General features: G+C 44.2%; 1 protein-coding gene across 5 annotated transcripts in view; it reads left to right on the top strand.

Moving 5' to 3' along the window:
• The window catches only part of CADM1 (cell adhesion molecule 1), a 326910-nt gene that overhangs the window by 236579 nt on the left and 64947 nt on the right, over positions 1–25384 (top strand). The window lies entirely within an intron of this gene.

Here is a 25384-nt window from a genome sequence, read left to right as displayed (position 1 = left end):
ATAGCTGCCTCAATGTTACTTTGATGTAAAGTACAGCGACCGATTCACTGGAACAACTGGGGCGTGCCGGTCCCTCTGCAGATCCGACTGGCTGATGCTCATGGCACGCTGGAATGTTGGCTCCCCACCTGCCAAACTCATCTCAAACTTTGAGACGTCAGGTCCCCCTGTGAGTGTGTGGAAGCTGATTGCTGGACCCCAGCCCTAGAGTTACTGGTTCAGTAGGTCTGGAGGGGGGCCTGAGAATTTGCATTGCTAACAAGTGTTCCTCCTGATGGGACACTGCAGTCAAGAGACCATGATTTGAGGACCACCGTCTTACTAGTTAATATGCTCACCGAGATTCAACTTCATGGGTCCTCAGACCGCCTCAAAGAAAATGTTCCAACTTGACACCAAGAGATTAGCCAACGAATGTATAGCTAAATGTTTTCTTTTTTTTTTAATTTTTTTTTTAACTTTTATTTATTTTTGAGACAGAGAGAGACAGAGCATGAACTGGGGAGGAGCAGAGAGAGAGGGAGACACAGAATCTGAAACAGGCTCCAGGCTCCAAGCTGTCAGCACAGAGCCCAACGCGGGGCTCAAACTCACGGACCGTGAGATCATGACCTGAGCCGAAGTCGGACGCCCAACCGACCGAGCCACCCAGGCGCCCCTAAATGTTTTCAATTAAAATGTTTACAGCACCTATTTTTTTGTTGTTGATGGTTCCCACTCTAAGTCATGTTTTTGACTGACCAAATACATCTGGAAAGGCAGGCTGCTGTAGGAGGCGTGTGTGTGCAAATGACACAGGTGGAGAATCCTTTCCCACCACGTTACAAAGTTATGAGTGCTGGGCCCTGTAAGAATACCCAAAATACATACAGAAAACCATTGTCTTGACAGAGACAGGGCTCGGGCAGCTGGGAGAAGCGATGAACATGCAGGAGTTTTAAAAAATACAACAGCAGGGATGTTCCAGCCAAGGTGCCCGGATTTGGCATGACCCACTTTATACCTAAGACACCAGAAGCCCAGGAAGATTGAGAGCCAGGCACTGTTCTGGGCCCTAGAAAAGAAACCATGAACAAAACACGCAGGTTCCTCCCCTCTTTGAGGTTAAACTCATTTTTCTTATGAGGAACCAGTCACTTTCAGTATCGGTGTTGAACTTTTAAAAACAGGAGGATGTGTGGCTTCCTTGGTTTTAATGGGTGAACACGGGTAGAAGCATACTCAGGAAGGGGGTGGGGAGTGGAGTGTGGCCGGCGGCATTATGCGTGTTTCAAGTGCAAACACGGTCGAATGAATGCCTGAAGTTTTCCTTAATGCTGACTGACTTTTCATTACTAACATAATGATTTGCATGCATGCATTTCCTTCCAAAGAGATGAAAAAATATGACCACTCACATACCCCCACGGTGTTTCGCTTTGGTGACTGCGAACACCCTACTTCCAGCTCATCCTCGCTTTTAGGTGTGGAAACGAGGACAGTGAGAGGGCCTCATCGTCATTATCAGATACCGGCCAGTGTTTATCAAGTCAGGCCCAAGGCACATGTGTCCTTTTGTTTTTTGCTTTTCTTTTTTGTTTGTTTGTTTTGTTTTTTTTTTTTTTTGCTTTTTTTAAATGTTTGTTTATTTTTGAGAGAGACAGCAGAGACAGAGTGTGAGCAGGGGAGGGGCAGAGAGAGAGGGAGACACAGAATCCAAACAGGCTCCGGGCTCTGAGCTGTCAGTACAGAGCCTGATGCAGAGCTCGAACCTGTGAACCGTGAGATCATAACCTCAGCCGAAGTCGGATGCTTAACAGACTGAGCCACCCAGGAGCCCCTCGTTACTCTTTTTTTAAAAATATGTCCAGATCCTACCATTTTCTTCACTTACTACTCTGATTCAAACTATCATCTTGCATGTAGACCAATATTTTACCTTTCTAATTGCTGTCGTATCCTCACAGCAGAGGAAAAGCCCAAATTATGCCATGCTTCTTGCTTGAAACTTGTATTCCTTCTCATATTCAGGGGAAAGTCAAGCTGTAGTGTGTTCTACAAGGTCTTAACATAATCCCGAATCTTCCTGTATCTCTGACTTCCTCTCCTACCACTCTCCACCTTGCTCACTCTTGTCTAGTCATTCTTTTTTTTTTTTTCTTTTTGAAAACAACAATCTTATTTCCACTTGCAGGCTTACTCTTTCTTCTACTTGGAATTCTTGCCTAGATCAATGACTGCTTTCACATCGTTTTAAAAAAAATTTTTTAACCTTTATTTATCATTGAGAGACAGAGAGCCAGAGCACGAGTGTGGGAGGGGCAGAGAGAGGAGGAGACACAGAATCCAAAGCAGGCTCCAGGCTCTGAGCTGTCAGCACGGAGCCTCATGCAGGGCTCGAACCCATGAACTGTGAGATCATGACCTGAGCCGAAGTCAGACGCTTAACTGACTGACCCACCCAGGTGCCCCGTTTGGTTTAACCTTCATGTCAGTCTTCTGCAATGGGTTTTAATATTTCTACTTTTGTTGATGGCAAAGTGGAGGCTTAGGTTACATAATGTACTCAAGGTCACAGAGCTCGTACAAGTGGCAACAGGATTTGAGCCTCAGTCCTCCTGACCCTGCCATCATTACCATAGATATACTTCCTTGTGTTCCTGGAAAACTAGGTCTCTCACCTGCATTTTGCGCTGAGTGTGTTCCGTGGTCTTGAGGTCTACCTGTCCTTGGTCACTACGGTACATGACCGATGGCAGTGACTGTTCTAGAACTGAAGGTGCCATCTATTAGCTCATAGAAGGGAGCCATTTTTGAATGTTTGTTTTTTCTAATTGTGTGTGTTAAGTAAAGTGATTGGACAAACAGTCCTCTCCCGCCTGCTAATCTGCTATAAATCAACCTTCAGATGTTAATAAAACAAGTCAAGACTGACAAAGGAAGTTCCATTTGTATTTTAAACTCCCAATTCATCAGGGTCTCCTCCTTTAGATCTTCTGTGAGAGTGTCCTTGGTCTTAATGTAGCTGGAAGATAAAACACAGATAAAAGAGCCATTGTCTCAGAAGAGCATCAATAAAAAATGAATGTTGATCCTAATTGAGTAGTATTTAAACATACGGGGTGGAGGCAGCGGTCTGCAGGGAGCATCTAAGTCTGTTAGAATTTGACTCTGTATCTCATCTTGCCCCTCTTGCTACTGTGCCCTCACCACCCAGCTGCCTTAGGAGAATGTAAACTGTCACGCTGGGATTGGAAAAGAGATGTATAGACACAGACTAGAGCAGATCCCCAGATCTTCTGCTGTTCTTGTCCTTGCTTTGAAACAATGGACTTTCTCCCTCTTTATCTTTTTCGGAAATCTGTTTCTAAAATGTCATTCCATTGGCTCATTTTCTCTTCTGTCCTTTTCCTGGCTTGGCTGTTTCCATTGGTTCCTGATAGCTTCGTCTTAAGTTCCCCCTAACTGTCATGCTGGGGATAACAGAATGAGCGCCCAGTGGCCAAAGGTGAGGCAATTGGAACACTAATATTAATAACACTAGTATTGGATTATAAAGTGAAGAATAAAATAAACATCCATTTGAGTCCGTACTAATCTAAATAAATGGCGGAGGAAATAGGAGAAAAGGGAAAACTCTACACAGAAGAACTTCAATGAAAGGAGCGAGAGAAACAAAAAATTGCCACTTGAACACCACAGTAGTAATTACTGCAGGCAGGATCCACCAGTGAATGCTCAAGCGAATGAGTGAAAGTTTAAGGAGAAAAATAGGATGGTCACATGGCCTCAAAGTATCTTCCCGCAAATATTTATTAATTGCTCTGCTGGTTTTAACATGCACGTGTGTTCACAAATTCTTTGACCCTCTCCCTCTGGGAGGTGCAGCTGAATACCCCTCTTTCCCGTGAGTGTGGGCTGGACCTGAGTGGCTCTGATCCTACCAAATGGAAGGGGAAAAGTAGTCATTTCCCGGTGGAGAAGCCCGGCCTGCATCACCTTTGCCACGGGCACAGGGTTTACATCACGTACCTCTGTATCCCCCGGTACTGATGGGAGGAGGGCCCATCACCTCTGCCGTATTCTTCCCTAAAGCCATGATCTCAGCCCCTCAGGAGAGAACATGAAACCTGACCGGAGGGGCATTCTACTGGACCTTCTGACCAGTGCTTCCTGAGACTGTCCAGCAGATGCAGTAGTATATCAGTAGCGTCATACAATGTTAATTTCTTAGCTCTGATAAGTAAGGTGTTGACGTTAGGGGAAGTATATGAGAACTCACTGTATTATTGTTGCCACTTTTCTAGAAGTCTTAAAGCATGTCAAAACGTTACTTCAAACAAACAAACAAACATCTCAAGAGCACAGGGAAGCTTGAGGTAATGAAGTTGTAAGGTTAATTCTCTTATTACTCATTCATTCACTCCACAAATATTTGTTGCCAGATGCCAGATGTGGGGAATGCGGAGGATATAGTGGCAAAAGAGAGAAGTGGGCGCCCTTCCTTTGCCTAGCTTGGTACAGCGCCTGATTCCGAGGAAATAGTTGCTGATCACCTGCTTCTCTTAGTGGCACAGCTTCGTGGGGCATGTGGCAGTGGGCACGAGTGTGGAAATGAGCCGAGTGGGGTGCTAGGGAAGCACACGGGGCTGGCACATAACCCAGTTGTGAGACACCGTGAAGGTTCCCTGATGGCCCTTCGTAATAGGGGTACACCCATCGTTTAATCCTTCATTACAAGTGTGTTCAGTGTTTTCTATAGGAATCGCATACCCGTGACTTAAATTTTGAAGGTGATTTCATTATTTTAGATTCTGAATGCCTTAAAAGTAAGAATAAAATCATCTGTTTTATGTGCCTCAGATCCTAAGGGATGCCACAGAGTTTGTTAGGGGGTCAAAGGATCTTCAGATTCCTTTAGGTTGGAGTCATTATCTTGAGTTATGTTTAGCAACAAAAAATACGTAGCACGGAGTAGATAGATGGCTGGTTCTTTAAATTGAATAGTAAAAACATAGAAGTACATGAAATTTTTGATGTTATGAAGATGTGCTCAAAATACGCTGAAATCAGAACCAATATTTATGCAGAAGGATTTTCATTGAAGCATTTTTTTAAATCGTAAAACTTAGACATGTCACTTCATATATATTCAGATTGTTTCTAAACGACTTTTCTGGGCTGCATCTATGATGTACTCTAACACAGTAATTAAGAATTTTAGACACACACGTTCCATATAGAGCGAGAAAAAGGGACACACTAAAATATCAGTGATAATTATCTCAGAGTTATGGGATTTTCTTACTTACACTTTTTTGTTTTACTTTTACTTCCATCAGAATGTATGATTTAATAATTAGCATGAAAGTTAAAATTTGAGAAGGGTATTAATTCTTAAAATCGCTGGTGTAGAGGTCCCAGGACTCCTAATGCAGTCGTTGAATAACAAATGCTTTCAGTAAAATGAGAATCCTTCCAGAGCTCAGGAAAGCTAGGCAAAGGCAAAAATCATCACTTCGTAATAGCTTCATTTTTGTGCACTCTTTCTCAGTTTGCTTCTAAGTAACATATTCGGTGGTTTTTATGAAGGAGAAACCTCGTGCCCACGATAGGTACGACCTCGGGACCCTGGGCCCACCTGGTGGGTGCTCTCTCGCAGCTTACACATCCCTCTAAGTGCTGGAAACTACCTGGCCTGGGTAGCAAGTGGATGAATTGTACATTGCCAGTTCCTACAAGATACCGATAGTGTCAATAAAAGCATTTGGCAATCTTTTTCTTAAAATTGATTTCAACGTGGGGGACGAGCACGGCCATCTGTCAGTGTCAGCCATCCTCATGCGGCCATTTGACCCGCTGTCAGCAACCATAGCCATCGTCACCCTGAAAACGTAGGTCTGACCTAGGCCACCCAGGGGCCACGAGGCGCAAAGATGGAGACCCTCTGGCCGCATTGGCAGCTTCCTGAGACGGCGAGCTCAGGCTGCAAACCGGGGAAGGCAGAGTTGTTAGCGTGCTGAGCCCTGTTCGCCCAGGCTTCTTCTGTGCACGTGGGTCATTAGAGGCTGTGCTAAGACCGAGCCAGAGAAGTCAGTCCAAGCACTTTCAAAGAAGAGGGTAAAGACGAGCTGTCATCCTGAGGATGGGCCAGACTGATGGAGAAGCAAGTTAATTGACTAAGGTGCCAGAGCTTGAGGTAGGACTGAGCAAGTGGGAGTCTGGAACCAAGGTGAAATGAGGAGGAAAGGCGTCGAGCCAGGAGTGGGAGAGGGAGGTAACTGCGCAGAAGAGCAGCGGGGCCCTTGGCCTGGCAAAATCCCTGCCTGGAGCCCTTTGAGGAAACGCTCCTTTCCTCCACTTGGGCTGTACTCCATCTTAAAGGGGCAGGCCTCTAACAGGTTGGGGGTGGGGGGAAGAGGGGGGGCCCTAGGCCTGTTTTCTTCTGATAAAGCGCCTCTTCCCTTGGGAGGAAAAGAAAATCAGAAAGTTGACTTGCATGTTCTTAAAGATTAAAAAGTAAAATAAAACCAAAACAGATTTCTAGGGCATCTATAACTATCATGTGGTTTTCTTATGTAGAGAGCTATCAGCATCTAAAAAATAAAAAAGATGTGGGGTGCCTGGGTGGCTCCGTCAGTTGAGCTCGGGGCACGATCTCGAGGTTTGTGGGTTCGAGCCCCGCGTTGGGCTCTGTGCTGATAGTGCAGAGGCTGCACTGGATTCTGTTTCCCTCTCTCTCTGCCCCTCCCCAACTGTCTCTCAAAAATAAATAAAATAACTTAAGAAATAAAAAAAAGATGCGCCTTTTTACCTTCATTTTCCCCCAAGCTGGGACCTTGCCTATTGAAAGATGGATGGAGGCAACAAAAAAGTATAAGGGAACCTACGATACCTCCTTGGATTCATTGAGCCCTTGCCTCCAGAGAGCTCAGATATCTCACTGATCTTGGTGGCATGTGTAACAAAAGTAGAGTTGTGGCCTCTTGGCCTCGTGTCCCAGTGTCCGTGACGAGCCAGACTAAAACCAGGGCTGGTTTTGGACCCAGGGCCTGGTTCTGAGCACCGCCATGTTACATGACCCAAATCTTAAACAGAGAGTTGAGATCCAAAGCCAGCTTGCGGAGAGGCTGTAGGGCAACGAAGCTGGTGAGGCGGTGCACCTCCGAGTTGTCTCTTTGACCTGTTCACAGGCCTTTCATTGAACCTTGTTTACCATGCTTTTCTTGTGGTTTGTGACAGATAAGAACCGTATTGATCCCTAGCATCTGCTGGCAGTAACCTTTGAAAGGGCAGGCAATACATCACCACAGAATTGTATCTATCAATATCGGAGTAATAGAAAGACAGGCATGACGTGTAATCACAACACTTTTGGCAGATCACAGATCGGAGGCGATACAGCACTAGGAATGGGCAGCAGAAAGGGGACACGGGTTAACGTTCGGATAAAGTCGGGGGGCTGACACGTAGATGGAAAGGACAAGATGTGGCCACGAGGAAAGTTCTCATGGGAATGGTCATCCCCCTAGAGACCTGGAGAAGTTCAGTATCTTGTCCACATCTATACAGCTAGCAAGCGGTGTAGCACCTCTCTCTGAGCCTCAGTTTCCTCATCTGTGAAAGGGCCCTGGGGGAAGGATTCAGTGAGATTATGTGTGCCAGTCCTCAGAGTGTGGTCCTTGGATCAGCAGCATCGGGCACCTGTGAACTTGAAAGAAATGCAAATTCTCGGGCCCTACCCCAGCCCTGCCAAATTAGAAACCCTGGGGGGGTGGGGGAGGGCAGCAAGTGAGCCCTCTGGGTAATTCTGATGCGTTCCAAAAAAAGTTGAGCAGATGTGTGCAAAACCACCACCACAGTGGGGTGCCTGGGTGGCTCGGTCAGTTTAGCGTCTGACTTCCGCTCAGGTCATGATTTAGCGGTTTGTGGGTTCGAGCCCCACGTCGGGCTCTGTGCTGACAGCTCAGAGCCTGGAGCCTGCTTCAGATTCTGTGTGTCTCTCTCTGTCCCTCCTCCATTCACATTCTCTCTCTCTCTCTCTCTCTCTCTCTCTGAAAATAAAGGAATAAAATATTAAAATAACAAAATAAAAACCTTTCCTTTAAAAACACAAAACCAAAAAACTACCACCACAGTGCCTGGCACAGAGCTAGGGTTCAAAGCAGCAGCATTTCATTGGTGCTTTTATTGTTTGCATTATTTAGTTGTACCATGTATACGAATCATTCTGTTTATGAACTCTACAACCCTCATCGTTTTTTTAATCATTAGTATTCATAGGGAAATTAGTGGTAAAAAGAATCAGTTTTTTGACCGATAAACATTTGTGACCTGTAACTGATGTCCTAGAACAGGAGATAGAATTCCCGCAGTCCTGATTTATAAGGCAAGAGGACACCAGCATTCTAAAGGTTAATGTTCTCATATGTGCTTTGGACATATTAGTGCTTTTGACATGTCGGGAAGCTTCCAGCCTGGACAGTGAATAGTGCTACAATTTAATAACATAAATGGAGTCTGTCTGATTCTGTAAAGAAACGGCCTTCCTTGGGGCCCAGAATATATAGTCCCTTCTGCAGTTACACTCACAGTATTTTTAATCATTTCATGTTTTTATTATATCCCAAGTACAAGGTGCTACAAAGCGTCCCTGGTGCTGGCAGTCACTCAAAAATTGACAAATCTAAAAAGTGAACAGAACAGCAAGTAGCCCATTAGGGGTTTTCTTTTTTTCTTTTTCTTTATTTAAAAAAAAAAAACTTTTTTAAAAAGAAAAACTACCTTATAATGTTGAGAGGGTTGATTTTGGCATCTTATCCATGAAAAGTAGTAGTAATAAAGTTGCCCGATTGTTGGTCTTTTCTCTGCAGAAATTATGGCTGCGCACAACTGTGGGGGTTTAACTGTGTTTCCATGAAGTACGTAATTCACACTCTAAATGTGACAAGCATGACTGCCCATAAACCTAACGACTTTTTTAAGAGCCCCAAATTCAGAACATTATTCTCTCTGAAACTGCACTTTAGTAACCCAGCAGAAAACCGTTCAGAGATCTGCTTCCACCGCAGTAAAGGCATCTGGGCGCGCCGGTGGTAAAAATGCCGAAAGCCTTCAGACGAGAACAAATCTGTCGGGGGAATGAAGTGCCAGCCAGTTGCGATTGCCCTATGTTAAGAAATAGAAAGAACAGAAGCTATAAGACGTGGCAAGGACCATTGTGCTGCCCCACCCTCCTTCCCCCAACCCCAAAAAAAAAAAAAAAAAAAAAAAATTATAAAGGCTTATTTGGAAACCTACACACGGGTTTGAAATTCTGGGAACGTAAAGCCTCAGAATGTTAGGAAGCAACTCCCCCAAGCTTTTCAAGGTGAGTGTTCAGAGCAGCTGCTAAGGATGCCATCAGCCTGGTCCGGGTGGCAGGGCGCATTCCGGGCTGATGCGTGGATGTTCATTAAGAGGCCACAGGGAAGTGACACTTGCTTACCTCTTCTTCCCCTGAGCGTTCTACGAGGCTCTTTCTGCGCCCGCTTCTTTTCCGCCTCCAGCTTAAGGCTTTTACTGTTTCTCTTAAGCTTCTGTTTATGTCATTACCTGTATTTTTGCAGCAAATTTTGTCTACAGACGCAGAGTGAAAAGGCCCGCCGTAATGGGTAGGAGAGCTTTTTTCTCCCCTCCCTTCCAATCACGTAGTTGGATTTCATCACTTTTGTCGCAACCTCAGCAGCCTCTTTGCGGTTTTCATTGTGGACCACTTGCTTTATTTCCCTATTTGTTGTTTTGTCACCACCGGCTCAACACGCACTGGCACAGAACGTACAGTAACAGTAAAACCGGAGAAGTGAAAATGAAGCAGGTCCCGCGTGTGAACTGACAGACCCACTAGGTGGGAGCTTGCCGGCTACAACAGTTTTTGCAGCGGAATGCACGATAATGTGTTGGCTTTGGTTGCAGTCGGGTAGCTGTTGTGGGAGAGGATTTTTCGTTTGTGTAACGGTTCCTCTGTGAAACTCAAGGAAGAATACTAGATTCTAGTTCCCGTTGACTTTGAGAATGATCCGCATCAATTTATCTTTGCGCGAACTTGAACGTTTCAAAATCTGTTTTTAAATACGAAGTTGCTGAGGAGCCCCTGGGTGGCTCAGTCGGTTGAGCATCCGACTTCAGCTCAGGTTGTGATCTCGCGGTTCATGAGTTCGAGCCCCGCATTGGGCTCTATGCTGATGGCTCACAGCCTGGAGCCTGCTTCGGATTCTGCGTCTCCCTCCCTCTCTGCCCCTCCCCTGCTCACACTCTGTCTCTCTTTCTCTTAAAAGTAAATAAACATTAAAAACAAAACAAAAAGGGGTGCCTGGGTAGCTCAGTCGGTTAAGTGTCCGACTTCAGCTCAGGTCATGACCTTACAGTTTGTGGGTTCAATCCCCACGTCAGGCTCTGTGCCGACAGCTCGTGGCCTGGAGCCTGCTTCGGATTCTGTGTCTCCCTCTCTCTCTCTCTCTGCCCCTCCCATGCTCATGCTCTGTCTCTCTCTGTCTCAAAAATAAATGAACATTAAAAAAAAAAGTTGCTGAAGCCACATTTGTCCCTGGAGAATCACTTGGTAGTGCTTCATGACCTTCTTTATCCCATGACTCACTGATGCACCAGTTTCCTTGAAACAGGTTGTTAGAGGAACACACCCTGTTCTAAGGTCTTCCTTGGGTAAGCCAGCAGTCTCCTGTTTGTGCACACGATGTCAGGGAGCAATTAGAATTCCTGGGCTCTAGGCCCGAGCTCCTCAGACCCTGCATATGAATGATCGGAGTCTGTTGTTAAAATGCAGATTCTGACCCAGGAGGTCCGATATGACTTTGAGATTCTGTATTTTAATAACATCCCTGAGATTTACAAAACTGCCGCTGTTCCCACGCTGAATAGCGGGGCTCTAATGGGGGTGGGAGTGCGGGACACAGGTTCCCTGATTATGTTTCTGGTACCAGTGAGCGCTACCAAAACCCATCTCAGCAGCGAATAGCAGAAGTCATGAGAATGTGTGTGCACTTGCCTTCTAACTCCTTTATAAAGTTAGCTCGCTGCTGGTCTTTCCTGACCACGCACTGGGGTTCCGTTGAGGTGACAAAGGAACAGTCATTCCCCTCTGCAGAATGGAAAACCTGCTGATGCGAAAGCCCATGTGCCTCACTCACCTCGAACATTCTCATCTCCTTGCTCTTTCTCCTCCACCCTGGGCTCTGCTGTCCTCTCCCGTACTTCCTGACGGGCTCTTATCAGCTGTGAGCACTCTGGCAGGAGTCTCTTAACTGATCTTGGCTCAGGCCCTTTCCCTACCTGCAGTCTTCCCTCCCTCTCCTCCTAGGCATTATCTTTCAAAACGCAGGTGTGATCATATCACCTCCTGGATTAAAATTGCTTACTAGCCCCCTATTAATTACAAGATAAAGTGCAAATTCCCTGGCCTGGCATACCATGCCCTTCAATACCTGGACCTAATGACCTTTCCAGAAAGCGTCCCTTCCTCTCACGTTTCAGAGCGCGCTACACTCTTCCCTTTCTTCTAAACATGTCATGGTCCTTCTTTGAAATGTCTCCTGTTGCCCACTCGAGGACCCGTACCCCCACCCCGAAGGAGTCGTCCCCCCTCGGCCTCCTCCAGGCTCCCACAGCACGTTAGAATACCACTTCGTGTTGTCATTGTGCGTACATGTGTCTGTCTCCCTCAACATCGGGAACTTCTTGAAGCCGGGTTCTTTCTCCGTCGAGCACTAGAGACACAATACTAGGGCCCATGTCTTTCCAAGAGCCTTGTGAAAACGTTTGAGCCGTGCCAAAGAGAACTGTTGGCTTCAGAACGAAATATGCAGTTGGAATTATCATTCCAAAAGCACAATGACAGAAATCACTTGCAATTTTTTATTCAAAACTATACTTAAGGTGGGGCATGGTACACCTTAATCTATTTTTATTTCTCTCCTAAAATGAGAGTGTCCGGGACCTGTGAAGGTCTTAAAACAGCCCTTCCACTTAGGAGCTTCATTCGAAAGCTTGCACCAAACGATCGCTGTGTAAGCCGACACTGTGTGATGCTTTGGAAACACAAAGGTGAAGAAGGAACCTAGGCTGGGGGGCACACGGCCCGTGTGCCAAGTCTCCTGAGCACAAACAGGCTGCTGGTCTCATCTGGTTCTCAGAATAACCTAGGGAGAGAGATACTTGTCTGCCTGTACTACATGTGAGAAACCTGAGGTTTAGGGGGCTAAAGGAGCCTCTCCAGAGTCTGGCACCAACATTTGAACCCAGATCAGCATCAAAAAGAGGAGACAGCCCACAGAGTCTCAGCGTAGTGAGTGCAGAGACCAGGGCAAGTACAAGGCACCATGAGCCAGAAGCCTAGAAACCTGGGGAGACATCGGGGTTCCACAGAGAAAGCTAATGACTTTGAGCTGGATCCTGCAGGACGGGTAGGGATTCCTCCACGGTCAGCTTCCCTGCTTTTATAAATAGAATAGTAATGGGTAGTTTGGATCAAGTAATGATAATATAAGAAATTAATGTCAATACCTAGTGTCAGTCCCCAATTTCTTTATTGATTTGCTTCTTACATCCAAAGGTCTATTTTTCCCTAAGAACGTCTATTAGTGTCAAAGTGTAATTGTCGAACTAAACCAAATATTATTTTGTCTATGCACTTTTCTTTCCTCCAGTGTCACACGAAGGGGGAAAAAAATCACACCCCCTCACGCTTAGTAGCACAGCACTTAGTTGAAGGTTAGGTTTCTAAAGACCTCAGATACCCTGGACACACCCAGGGACTCATTAATAAGCAGGAAAGATCTCAACGCCAGTAGCTTTCGCAAAGCTCTTGCACTTAATGATAAAGGAAAGAATCGTCTGCGAGAAGTGACAGCCAGCACTGGAGGGAAGCGACAGAGGACACACACACAGGCCTCAGTGGCTGAGATTATTCAGAGAAAGGCCTGGTAATCCTACACATTCCGTTAACTCCTGGGGTCTTCCCTGGATGGAAGCACAGGACAAGAAAGTGGGGAGGTCAACAAGCTCTGTGGAAATTGCTTTTGTTCCATTTTGTTTGTTTTTAATATTTTTATGCTTATTTTTGAGAGAGAGAGAGAGCGTGCGCGCAGGGGAGGGACAGAGAGAGGGAGAGAGAATCCCAGGCAGGCCCCACTCTGTTAGCGCGAAGCCTGACGCAAGGCTCACACCCACAAACCAGGAGATCATGCCCTGAGCCAAAGTCGGATGTTCAGCCGACAGAGTCACCCAGGCGTCCCTCATTTCACTTTAATTGTGGCATTTAGAGATCCAGTGCTACAGAAGGGTCACTTCTGTGCAATGTTCTAATCCCTCAGGATGGCAGCCAGGTTTCCCACTGAGGATGCTGTGTAACCTGACACCGGTGACCCTTCACATCCTGAGGACACAGGATTGTCCTCAGAACTACGCGCGGTCCTACAGTGAAATGGGGGAAACCCAAATACAAGTCATGTGTTTAATGCTGTAAACTGAACCTAATTTCAGATATCCAGCCCTCTGCCTGCACGTGCTGTCTGCCTTATACTTTTCTTGGGACAGCTTTAGTTTGCCCTTTAACGTAAGTGATGAAGATGTTTTTAATTTGCTCTGTGTTGTTTTTTTTTTTTTAAGTTAGCCTTAAAATGAAAAGAATAATCGCTAGAGCTCTGACATGGGAAAAATTGCAGTGAATTCTGGACAATTGTCAGAATTGTTGGATATATAGACAGAGGCCTCATGGAGTTAGTGATGATGCTAATGAAGAAGTTGGTGAAGAAGATTCTGTCACTTACTTAGCATTTTTTGGAGCTTACAAAAAAAATAACCGTGACATGCGTTTCCTCCCTCGATTCTTCCAACAACCCCGGAGAAAGATACTGTTTACCCTTTCTAAATCTAAAAACAGATTTAGACTTTCAGAGTTGCTCCCAGTTGTCCCGCCAGTAGGCTTCAAACCACAGCACAAACTCCTGTTCTCCAAGTCCTGATGGTCTCATTTCTCCTCCAGTACCCACTTACGAGGGAAAGACCAGGCACGCGTCCTTGTCACTTGTCTCTAATTTCACCGATTAACCAGCAACCCACACTCAGATGATGCTCATCAAGTCATTTTTTATGATGGCACCAGTGTAGATGGTTACAGTGCGTATCTGACACAGGCTTTGCGGGGTGGGGGGAGGAGGGTCTCAACAGTCACGAAAAGTAGAATCTGGAATTCCTTTGGCCACTCTCCATGGACAGTCCGTTCTTCAGACCCTGACATCACAGGAGCTTTCTCACTCGCATGCCCCCTCCAGACGCAGCTGCGACCAGCAACTCAAGAGCCCAGAGGTGAAAAATACCACCACTTGCTTTATGACTGACAGAGGATACAGGGAATAACTTACCAATAAGGGCCTTAGTCACGGACCCCGATTTTCCAGCTAAGAAATTGTCAGTTCATATAATAGTCCGAAGCTACTTGGCTTCCTGGTAGGAGATGTGAGTAAGTTGAATGTCGCAGCATTATTCAGCACGATGATTATCATGGGTTTACAGCTGTTTCTTGCACAAACCATATTACACACACTCGGCGTACTCTCTAGAATGAGAATATGAAACCTCCATCGCCTCCCATGTCCTCGTTTTCTGTTTCTGTAGTAATGTCAGTTGAAGCTGACATTCACTCTAAGTCCATATCTGATGTGTTCCAACTGATATCCTCACTCGCTTGTCCTGTCGGCTCTAAGCTTTAAATTTGGAAGATTTTCAATGGCTCTTGTTGGCAGGGAAAATGAACGAGGAGATGTAGAGAGAGGCTTGCTGTTGCAGCCAAATTTCAGTCACGTAGCTTGTCAATACTAATGAACACCCTCGAAGCAGATACTGTAAATGCTTGAAGGTGCAGTTGAGCTGTCTTTGAATTCGGACCCTTTGGCAGAACAGGCGTCTTTCCGCTAAATACCGAAGGGCCAGTGTTTAGGCTGTGGGTATAGAGCACGTAGAGCTCATTTTATGAGTGTTGTGATATTAGAACGCACTGATTGCTGCTAAGCTTCCCTTATGTGCTTAGAGTATTACTTTAGTTTTATTCCTAAATCACAGAAATGAGATACAGTAGATTCTTCCAGTAGTTCCCCTCTGTTCTTTTGGCATCATAAAGCCTCACTAATATCGTGTAATTGTTAATAGCACCAGATCTAGAGTTAAATAGGCACGGGTTCGGATATCGGTTCCAACCACTCAATTAACCTCCCGAAATCTGTTTCCTCGTCTGTATAATGGGGAGGATGCTAAAATAAAATGAACCCCATATCGATTATTGCGAGGGATAAATGAGAAAATGTAAAGAAGCATAGCGCCTGGCACATAGAAAACATTTAAAAAATATATTAGGTATTGTTACCAGGCCGATGATTAAAATAATACCCCCTCAGGAAATAGTGGGAGCTTTCAGGATATTAAAATTTTTTTTTAAATAATAATGAACACTGTGGAAAAGAAATAATTTGTTTCTCTTGCCTCTAGACTTGGAGGAAAGCCGTCACTTCCCTCTTCTTCCCTGTGTATAATAATTATTGTTACATGTTATAGCCTTGTGATTTTAAATATCTTATACTTATTGTTAGTCTTCTGACGTCCTGGAGGCAAATGGGAAGAAAAAAAGAAGAATCCGCTTTTAGTGAGTTCAAGCAAAAACTGACCCAAGTTTAATCATGGTACCTCTTATCAAAGGGAAAATGATATTAAATTAGGTGCTTAAAATCAGAGCATAAAAAATAAGCGAAGTACGTGGGCCCTCTTCATTGAGACTTGAGGTTGGAGTCCTAAGGAAATTCAATTTAAAGTACTTTACAGAGGAGCAGTTAGTAACCGCAACTGTCACAGACAGGCTGCATCTCTAATCAGCTTGTGACTTAGGGGCATTGACAAATATCACTTACGTAAAAGTAACCACAGTAGAGTAGGCCATCCACATGGCCTTGAAATGCTAGATTTTTCCTTTGGTTAGAAAAAGAGGCAACATCGTATTTCCTTGCAGGGTGAGAGCTCACTGGAGGCCGTTGCAGTGTATGTTACAAATGGTTGGGCTGTTAATAGGTCTTCTGGGGTAAGAGAGAAGTCCAAGTTGCCTTGAGTCTTTTTAGGAATAATATAACCTAATGTTTACATCTTCCTTTGTGGGTTTCCAAAAATTTCAGTATGTATTTTGAGTTTTAATCATGTAAATCTTCACCTTTAGTTATGAGTAGCCTGTGGTTTGGGAAAAGTAGATAGCTCTGTATGTGAGTTAAGATTGTCGATTCCCGTCATCCCAGGCCTGAGCTGGTGTGGACCCAAGACCACCCTGTTGGAGGGTGTGAGAGCCTGCGTTTTGTCAGCTACCAGCTTCTGTCTCCAGGATCCCTCCCTGGTGGAATATGATTTTCTTCCCCAATAGCCCATGCGCACAGACAGCAGAATTTCGCACGCCCAGCTCTCCCTCTGCAAAGTCGCCATTTGATCTATCCCAGGGAATAGAATATCATATTATCAGTTCATTAGCAGAGCGGTTGAGGCACAAGATCAACAGTTAGCCTTCACATTTTGTCTAAGAGAAATAATCTGTTTTGAAATGCTGGAACACCACCCAGCTTTGAATTGCTGTGGAGCAGCTCAGTCTAAAACTGTTCATTTTTTTTCTTCTTTTGCCATAAACGAGCATCACAGAATCAAATCCATTGAGAAGAAACTACTTGCTTTGCCAACACAATTAGTTTTGTAAGAAGCCTCTGTCTTCAGATCGTTCTCCTCCAAAGTCCAAGTTGGATGGCGGTCGTTATTTTTTCATGAACATTTTTAAGAGCCCCCTTTCTCCCAAGAGCCTCTAAGCAGATTTAGCAGGCTTAGAAGGCCTCTTCCCACAGGGTGACTTCATTGCCGTCCTAACCAGGAAATAAAAGTGACTTTTCGACGTCGAGGGTTCTTCTTTTAATTCTCGTAAAACCTGTCCGCCGGCGGGGGGGGGGGGGGGGGGGGGGGGAGTTTTTCTTCAGGGTTGGGCTCTCCTCCCTCCAAAAACAGATGCCATCAGCCAAAAGCTACAAAACCTGCCCGGCTATGAAAAGGAAGTCGTGGCGAAAACAAGTCTAGGATTTTCACCTTTCAGTGTAAAGAGCCAAACAATTCAGTGATCATTACTCTGTTTTATAGTTTATTTGTACGTTCATTTCTTTGATTGCCCTTCGTTTCCTTGATAAGCGAAATTTAGTGAGAAAGCTGGTTCTAGTCCTTAGTGGATGGCTAGGACTGCCGATAAACATCATCATAGAGGGGATTGCACCTCTCCATTTTATGGGATACGGCAGCTTAGACCTTAAGAGTCATCATTGCTTGGCCCCTTTAGTGCTGGGGGCTCTGATTAAAAAGTCCTATTGAGCTCAGAGTCTTGTAGCAGGAAGGCAGCTAATGTGATGGTTACAATTGAAATAGCACAGGCACAGACACTGTAAGTACTTTCTTTTGTCCCTGTCTTCCTTGGAAAGAGTTTTCACACCTCTAATCAATGTTTCCTTTCACACAAGAGATTCTCCTCCTATATGTAAATACCAGTTGGACTGTGCTTGACCTCAGCTCTTCAGCCCTAATGTTGAAAACCAATAGACACAAAGGTAAAAACAGCTTGATTTAAAGTTAAGACTCGGGGCGCCTTTGGTTCCGCATGGATCGGGGATCGCTCTCTTGGAAGCAAAGAGCAGAAACAGCAATTCTTGCAAATGAGGTAGTACAAGATTAAAGGATTTCATGGGGACAGGGGGAACTTAACGTAATGCTTTAAAATAACGTTTTGTCCTCTTTTAAAACCCGATGGCTCCGGTTTCTAAGTTGATGGCGGAATTATCCAAAATCTTTTTACCAGGTAAATTTTGTTGGCCTTGGATCCATCAAAAATTAGCCTTGGGAACCGTGGAGGTAAAATCTGGCTGTGCTGTTTCATAGCTACCCCTTCCAAAAGCAGCTTCAAAATACAAGGGATTTGCAGAACTGGACCTTTGTATAACTTGGTGTGGTTGATGTTTAGTTAGACCCTGAGCTGAACGCGTTGTGGCCAGCCATGGCCACCAGCATCAATATTCTTGGCTGATCTCCCATTATGTGCATTTTGGAGTTAAAGGTGAAATTCCATCTTTAACCCCCTTGTGGTTTTCTGAACAGTGATTGATGAACCAGATGTGATTCCCTGCAGACCTTTCAAAGGGTGGATGAAGGATGGAATTTCAGCCTTTTTTTTTTTTTTTTTTAAACCAGGCCTTTTGCTTAATACAGCTTTTTAAATTAATGTCCTTTTTTGAATGCCAAGAAAACAAAGGGAATTTCTCAGAGTGCATGCAGCCTGACACAATAGGCCTTAATTGGTGTCAAGGAGATGTTACGATGAATGGGGAAATGCCCATTTAGCTGATAAGACTGAAAAGTGGAGCCTTGTTACGAGCTGTCATCTCAACGTGTATTTAAACTATAGCAAAACTGAAACATATTTGCCATATAGATCATAATGACTCCAAAGGAGCCATTATACTCTATTATGTAATTACATAATCAAAGCATGCATAGTAATCAGCTTTTGGAATTCAATGCTAATCAAACATACCTATAGTATGTGTTTAAGCTAAAATAGAGAGCGTTAATTTGCCATTAGTCAACTAAACAAGAATGTGTATACAGAATATTCATGAATAGTTTAATGTGGTGTCAGATGATATTTTTTTGTTTTGTATTCAGGGGAAATCAACAATTTTAATTGAAGAAAAAACCAGCACTGAGGAAGATTACTCTTTAGCTTGCCGTTCAAAAATTTGCCTCACCTTTTTTTAACTGATTATAAAAGGAGATTAGATTAAATTTGGTGTATTTTTCCTTCCAGAAGCTCAAGTGACATGACACTAATTCTATTGTAGGAGATTTTTAATGAGATCCTGACCATCTCCATACCATAGGATATATAGCATTCTAGATGCTACCTGTAAAACAAAGCTTAAAAAAACAAAACAAACAAACAAACAAAAAACCTTGAGCACCTATCACTTCTGTAATTAGAAACAAATCCATAAATGTTATTCAGAAATAGCCAAGAACAGAAATACCTTGGTGACCCGTTAGGAGATGTGGCCTCTGCTTTTGGCCGGGCCTCAGTATCTTCATCCATGAAATGAGAGCATCGATCCCCCTGTTCCTTTCAGTTCTGTTGACCTTTGATTTCATAAGCATTCTGTGAAGAAGAAGGGGACACAAATGAAATGTTTTGGTCGATGTTGCAGTTATTTGTGGACTCGGTTTATTCGAACTCCAGGCTTATGAGCCGTGCAGTTCGCATTCGTAATTACTTTGACCAGGAGTAGCAGTCCTTGGAACAGACAATCGACATATTTCAACTTCACTGTTTGGGATAGCAGAACATGGACGGGGATCAAAAAGGTTAAGAGAAGCTTTGTAAACAGCAGACAGATTGAATGCTTTTGATTTTAAATAAATATTCAAGTATCCACAAAGGTTGAAGCATCACCTCTCTCTGAAATAAAGAATTATATTTATGTTGAAGTGGTCTTGCCCTTAACCTTGGTGCATGCTGATGGACTCCTCCTTTTGGACACTGGTTCTCACTGTCTCTCGTCTACACTTTGGATGACTGAAAACGTTCCTGTAATGTTTAAATGGGACTAAACTCTTTCATCAAGAGCCTTCGTGGCTTGAACTTCAAATAATTTATTTTCAAATTACTTTTACTGTAATTCTTATTAATTCAAATAGGTTTCTGATTTGATATAAAACGCTGTAAATGCAAGGAACAGTTTAATGAATTGAAAGATAGGATTGAGTCTTTTAAAGGAAATGTACAAAATATGCTGACAATAATTGCTTAGATAGAAATCAAATCTTAATGGCTTTGTTAATGATTTGTCTTGAACACTGTGTTTACGTTGACTTGGGGGAACATACGCATTTGGAAAGATTTTTTTTCCCTCTGGGTTTCAACAGAATCTTAATTTTCTTTTCCTGAAATGTACTGATTTCTAGTGCTAGCTCTCAGAAGCGTCCCACGAATCACCAGGCCTCTGTTGGTGATGGTTTTGTTTGGGTAGAGGTAAGGGTTGGGCACATACTTTAACATGGTTATAAAAATGGGGATCTCATAGAAAGGAGAATGGAGGAAAGCCATTTGAAACTTTAAGGCACAGAGGGCTCCAGATGCCTGGGTGGCTCAGTCAGTTGAGCGTCCAACTTCGGCTCAGGTCATGATCTCGTGGTTCGTGAGTTCGAGCCCCGCATTGGACTCTGTGCTGACAGCTCAGAGCCTAGAGTCTGCTTCAGATTCTGTGTCTCTCTCTGCCCCTCCCCTGCTCACGCTGTGTGTGTGTGTGTGTGTGTGTCTCTCTCTCTCTCAAAAATAAAATAAACATTGGAAAAAAAATGTTTTAAAGACACAGAGGGCTCACAGACTAATAAAATATAAAGTTCTCATAAACAAGTTTTTTGACTCTTTGGAAAGTCTAAACTTAGATACCTCTTAGAGGAGAAGAATTCATCGTCCTGAGCCTTTAATTAGTGCAAAATTTCCAGAACTGTGAGGGCTCCTTGAAGTTAACGGCTACGTTGATCATTGGCAGGACTTTTTTTTTTTTTTAAACAATCTGTATTTTTGGTTTGACTTTTGCCTATTTTGATAGACAACCTGACTGTGCTGATTTAATGTGAGGTTCAGTCTAACATATAGCAGAGGTGGGGGGATTAAAAAGGTTTCCCTGATACGATTTTGCTACTGAAGGAGTCGGTCAGGGGACTCTATTTGCTCTTTCTCTGGGCAAACTATCTTCCCACCTAAGAGTGCTCGGCGTTCCTCAGTGTCAGTAAGAGTTTACATAGTTGCCATAGTATAAACCAAATTCTGTTCTAACTATGACTTGCCCTTTTATTATAGACTTGACTGGAGAGACTCCCCCGGTGTAAATGAAGTGCTTTCTTGATCAACAGCCAGGCCGCGGGGGCGAGCTCTCGGTGCTGGCCAATGCCCGCCACGCACCGGTAATAAAGGCATTCTCCAGGGGCAAAGTGTGCTGAGTGCTGAAAAGAGAGAAGCGGTAGTAAACAAGGTGTTTTACATTCAGGACAGTTTCTCTCTCATCTTGAAGTGTGTAATTGTGTTCTGGGTAAATTATGGAAATAAAAAAAAATATATCAGAAGTTGCTCGTAGGGAAATAACCCTCTTTAAAAACAAGTAAATTTTCCAAGGCTGAGCCAGTAGAACCTTGGCAGCCGATCCCGATGTTGGCTGGCTAAAAACTACAAACCGTATGGGTCCAGAGAAGCTGACGGAACTGGGTTCAAACACCAGCTCCGACACTGAGCTGAATTACGCTAGGAGACTTGTTTGAATGTTTCTGGGTCTCAGGTTCTTAGTCTCTGACGTGGGGGTATTGAGAACTCCAGGAGTTTGAGAGGGAAACGTGTGCAGAGCAACCAGCACAGTGCCTAGCACTGTGTAGACGTGTGCTCCCTTCCCCGTTTCTCATCTGGGCTTCTGGCTTTGAGATTTGCTCCGTCACCCCCTTCAGGTGGCCATATTGTGGATGGAGTAGAATCCAGTCAATGCTAGTGTGTGGTGTAACACCATTTAAATAGAGCTTCTAGCAAAATGAGGTTTCAGGAAAGAATCCATGAGTTAAGCCACTTGAATAAGGGATTTATAAGCCAACGGCACCCCCACCCTCCCTCCAGCCCTAACCAACCCTGCTGAAATGGTCTTTACTAATCAAAAAAATTTTTTTTCTTTTCTTAGACAATGTGCTTTGTCTGTCTTGTAAATAAATGTCCTAGCAACTTCTAGTTTACTACGGGAAACTTGCTCATGAGTGAACAGGCTTCTCCAGTGCCAGTGTTGTGTTTTTAGAAATTGGGGGTGGGGGTGGGGTAGCAAATAGAGAAGTTATAGGGAATACTATTATTGGTATAAATTAAAATCCACTTTGATTCTGTCTCCTAAACCTCACCCGTGTACACGAATTAGCAGTCAAAAATGTCTATACATGTCAGACATTGTTCCGCCCTTAAAATAAATTACCTTGCTGTTAACACCCTTATTTAATGGCGACAGTATTTTGTACTTACTTGATTTCTTTTGCCCAGAACATGTGCTGTTTCTGCCTTGACAGTACATCTGCTAATTGAGTTTTAGAAAATCAGCAAGGTTTTTTTTTTTTTAAGTGGATTATTTTAAGAAAGGCACCTATGTTGCCTGCGTGTACCCTTCTACTCCAGATCAAGTTGTGTTTTGCAACAACCTAATTGTCATGATATCTGTTTCAAGGGGAAATTTATCAAGTCACAGTGCACCCTTCTGTTTGGAAGAAATATCTGAGGCTGTGAGCAGAAATTATTTTTACATAAAGGCTTCAGGCAGTTAAGAGTACTGACATACATATATTCTCATCACTGCCATTCACTTTCTTTGCCTCAAATAAATAGGTCATTATTACCCCGTTGCGGCCATCTTAAGGCACCTCAAAGTATGGAGTTCTATTTAATATAACTGCTGTCCAGCTGATCCGTACAATTTATTGGTGATTTTTGCAGTGACGTTCTTGGGCACCGTCAGCCAAGGCGCTTTGATCTCTTTGAGCAAAATATTTCACTATCGCTTATAATTTTTTTAACATTAGTGTTATGACCATGTTAACATAGCTAGGATCCGTCATTTTCGGAGACATTGGATTTTAGGTTGGCTTTAGCAGTTACAAAAAATAACACAGTAATGATGATGGTACCACCGTGGATTTGCAGAGCACATTCTCTGCCCGCACACACAAGGGCAAAAACTCTACCTGAATGATTTACTCAGTGACAACACAGTAAAGGGATCTGTCTTACGTTACTTAACTCTGAGTAATAATTAAGAATGTTCAGGCTTTTTGGGGAGCCTGGGTGGCTCAGTGGGTTAAGCGAGTGACTCTTGATTTCGGCTCAGGTCACTGTCTTCATGGTTTGTGAGTTGGAGCCCCACGCCCCTCGCGGAGCCTGCTTGGGATTCTCTCTCTCCCTCTCTGCCCCCCCTCCCCTTTCTCAAATAAATAGATAAATAAAAGTTAAAAAGAAAAAAAAAAGAACGTTCAGACTTTTTAACAGACAAAACTCCTCTGATTCCGTTTTATGACCTTAATTGCTTAACACACAACATCACGGTCAACTTCTCTTTGTCCCCGTCTCCTGTGCAAATGTTTGAGAGCCTTAACGTGGATGTAGACGCTATTCAGAAAGCATATACTAGCATGCCGAGGAAAGACTGAAATTAAATGGTATAGTTAGTTCCACAGTAACTGTTTTATTAGGGTCCAGTGGAACTGCCACTGACTTTAATAAATTCCAGTACCTACAAGGTAGTGGTGAGGAAGTGTAAGGCCTTGATTTATGTTGAGGGGATTAAGGCCTATCACCAGCTAGCCTTTCTTTAGGTTCCTCCTGTAAAGTGAAGATTCTTATTTATGTTAGCAATAGATTTCTTTAGGTAGAGGAAATCTCTGCCCATGGCCCAGTAGACCCCAGTGGACCCCATTTGGTATTCTAATCTCCTCAAGGCAACTCCCATGACTTAAGACCGACACAGCTTTGGAATTGTGCGGTTTCACGTCTCCTTAATTTTCTTACTGGATTGGGTTACCCCGAGGAAATTAGCATGTTGTCCTTTCTGTACATACTCTTTCCAGGGCCAGCAAAGCCACCTTGAAAAGCTTGCTTGATTATCAGGCAGGAATTCCCTTTTCCTTGTTCTTTTCTCAAATCTGGGACTACACCGCTCCCTCCAGCTGGCTTCTGAATTCCGTGTCTGTCCCAGTAATCCACAGAGGAAAAAAATAAGCGTTCCTTTGTGGTTTGGGTTTTGGTTTTTTTGATCACGTCTTCTTTTTGTTGTTACTCTGTAACATTGTTCAGCCCACTAAGCTTTCAGTGCTGGATCAAGCTAGGGAATATTTACCCTCTCCGCTCACTGCCAGCCCTGGGGGCCTGCGTTCGCACGCCTAGGTTAATTCGGTTTACTCCTCGAGCACCAAGAATTCTTGTTTTATCTGCGGCTCTAATAATTTTGTCCTTAACCCCTAGTCCTCTCCTTTCTAATCCTCTGTCAGAGGCTGGTCTGCTTCTAGGTGGATTTGGCCTAATGCCATCTCACACCCTTCTCACACTTCCTCGCTGTGTCCTGGCAAACAAGGATCCTTCAGCAGAAATACGATAGCAGGTGGATATCCTCCATGTACAACGATCGCATCGCTACTTATGCGCGCTCTCGCGCCCTCTCTCTCTCTCTTTTGCAATAGGATTTATTTTGACCTTTGTCTCTAAATGTGACAACGTTGTTTTGGGGTTGTTGTTTTGTTTTGTTTTGTATTTTGGCGGGAGGAGTGAATAAACCACCCTGATCCGTAATTACCTCGAGAGCTTGAGAGGAGGGAGTGTGAGCCTTCGTTCTTGCACGCACACTACCCCCAGCACGTGGAGTCGCCTAATAAATGTTTGGATTTGACAACTACAGAAATGATGGTGATGAGGAGGGCAGCTCTCATTTATTCAGCTTTATAAGAAGCTAGACACAGTGCTAAACGCTTTATATTTACTACCTTCCTCAATCCTTCCAGCGGCTCTGGGAGAGGGCTTTGAATTACTGTCCCCATTTTGCAGATGAGACACTGGCTCGGGGACTTGAAATAACTTACTTGAGATCATCCAGCCAAAAAGCAATCTTCCCGACCGACCTTTGTACATACCCATTGCCCATTCTGCATTTTTTGTTCCGTAAGTGAAGATTAGGTATCCATTGCCCCCCCCCCCCCCCCCCCCCCCCCCCCCCCCCCCCCCCCCCCCGCCGACATTGCAGCCTCTGAAAGGCTGGGACGGGGTCCTGTATTTCTATATCGTCTGCTATTCCAGGTGCAGAATTGGACATTCAACAGTTGCTTCATCTTTTGCTATTGAATTGAATTCTGCTCTCCTCCTACCTGTGCTGTGGATCCTGTGGGACATTCATGAGGCACGCTGGCCACTGTCACTAATCTTAGAAGCAACAAACTAGAGCAGATCTGGAGAGAAGCCCGTGTCAGTGGATCTGTAACCCTTAACTTTTTGATGTGTTCTGAAAGAGATGTTCTGAGTGGCTAGATGGGCAAGCTGCAGAAGGGGCATGGTTTGGGACTGCCTGGGGCTTTCGGTGAGTCTGCAAGGTGTTAGTTTCCGAGAGCAGAGTAACAGACTGAACTCTAAGCTCTCCCAGGATTTGATGGAGATTCCAGAGAGTCCTAGCTGGGTAGGTCCTCACTCCCACTCAGTAAACAACTGACCTGCCTACACCTTGGGAATGTCGACAGCCACTAA

The sequence above is a fragment of the Prionailurus bengalensis genome, chromosome D1, assembly GCF_016509475.1.
Source record: "Prionailurus bengalensis isolate Pbe53 chromosome D1, Fcat_Pben_1.1_paternal_pri, whole genome shotgun sequence".
Taxonomy (NCBI): Eukaryota; Metazoa; Chordata; class Mammalia; order Carnivora; family Felidae; genus Prionailurus; species Prionailurus bengalensis.
This window is presented reverse-complemented; position numbering and strand designations above follow the sequence as displayed.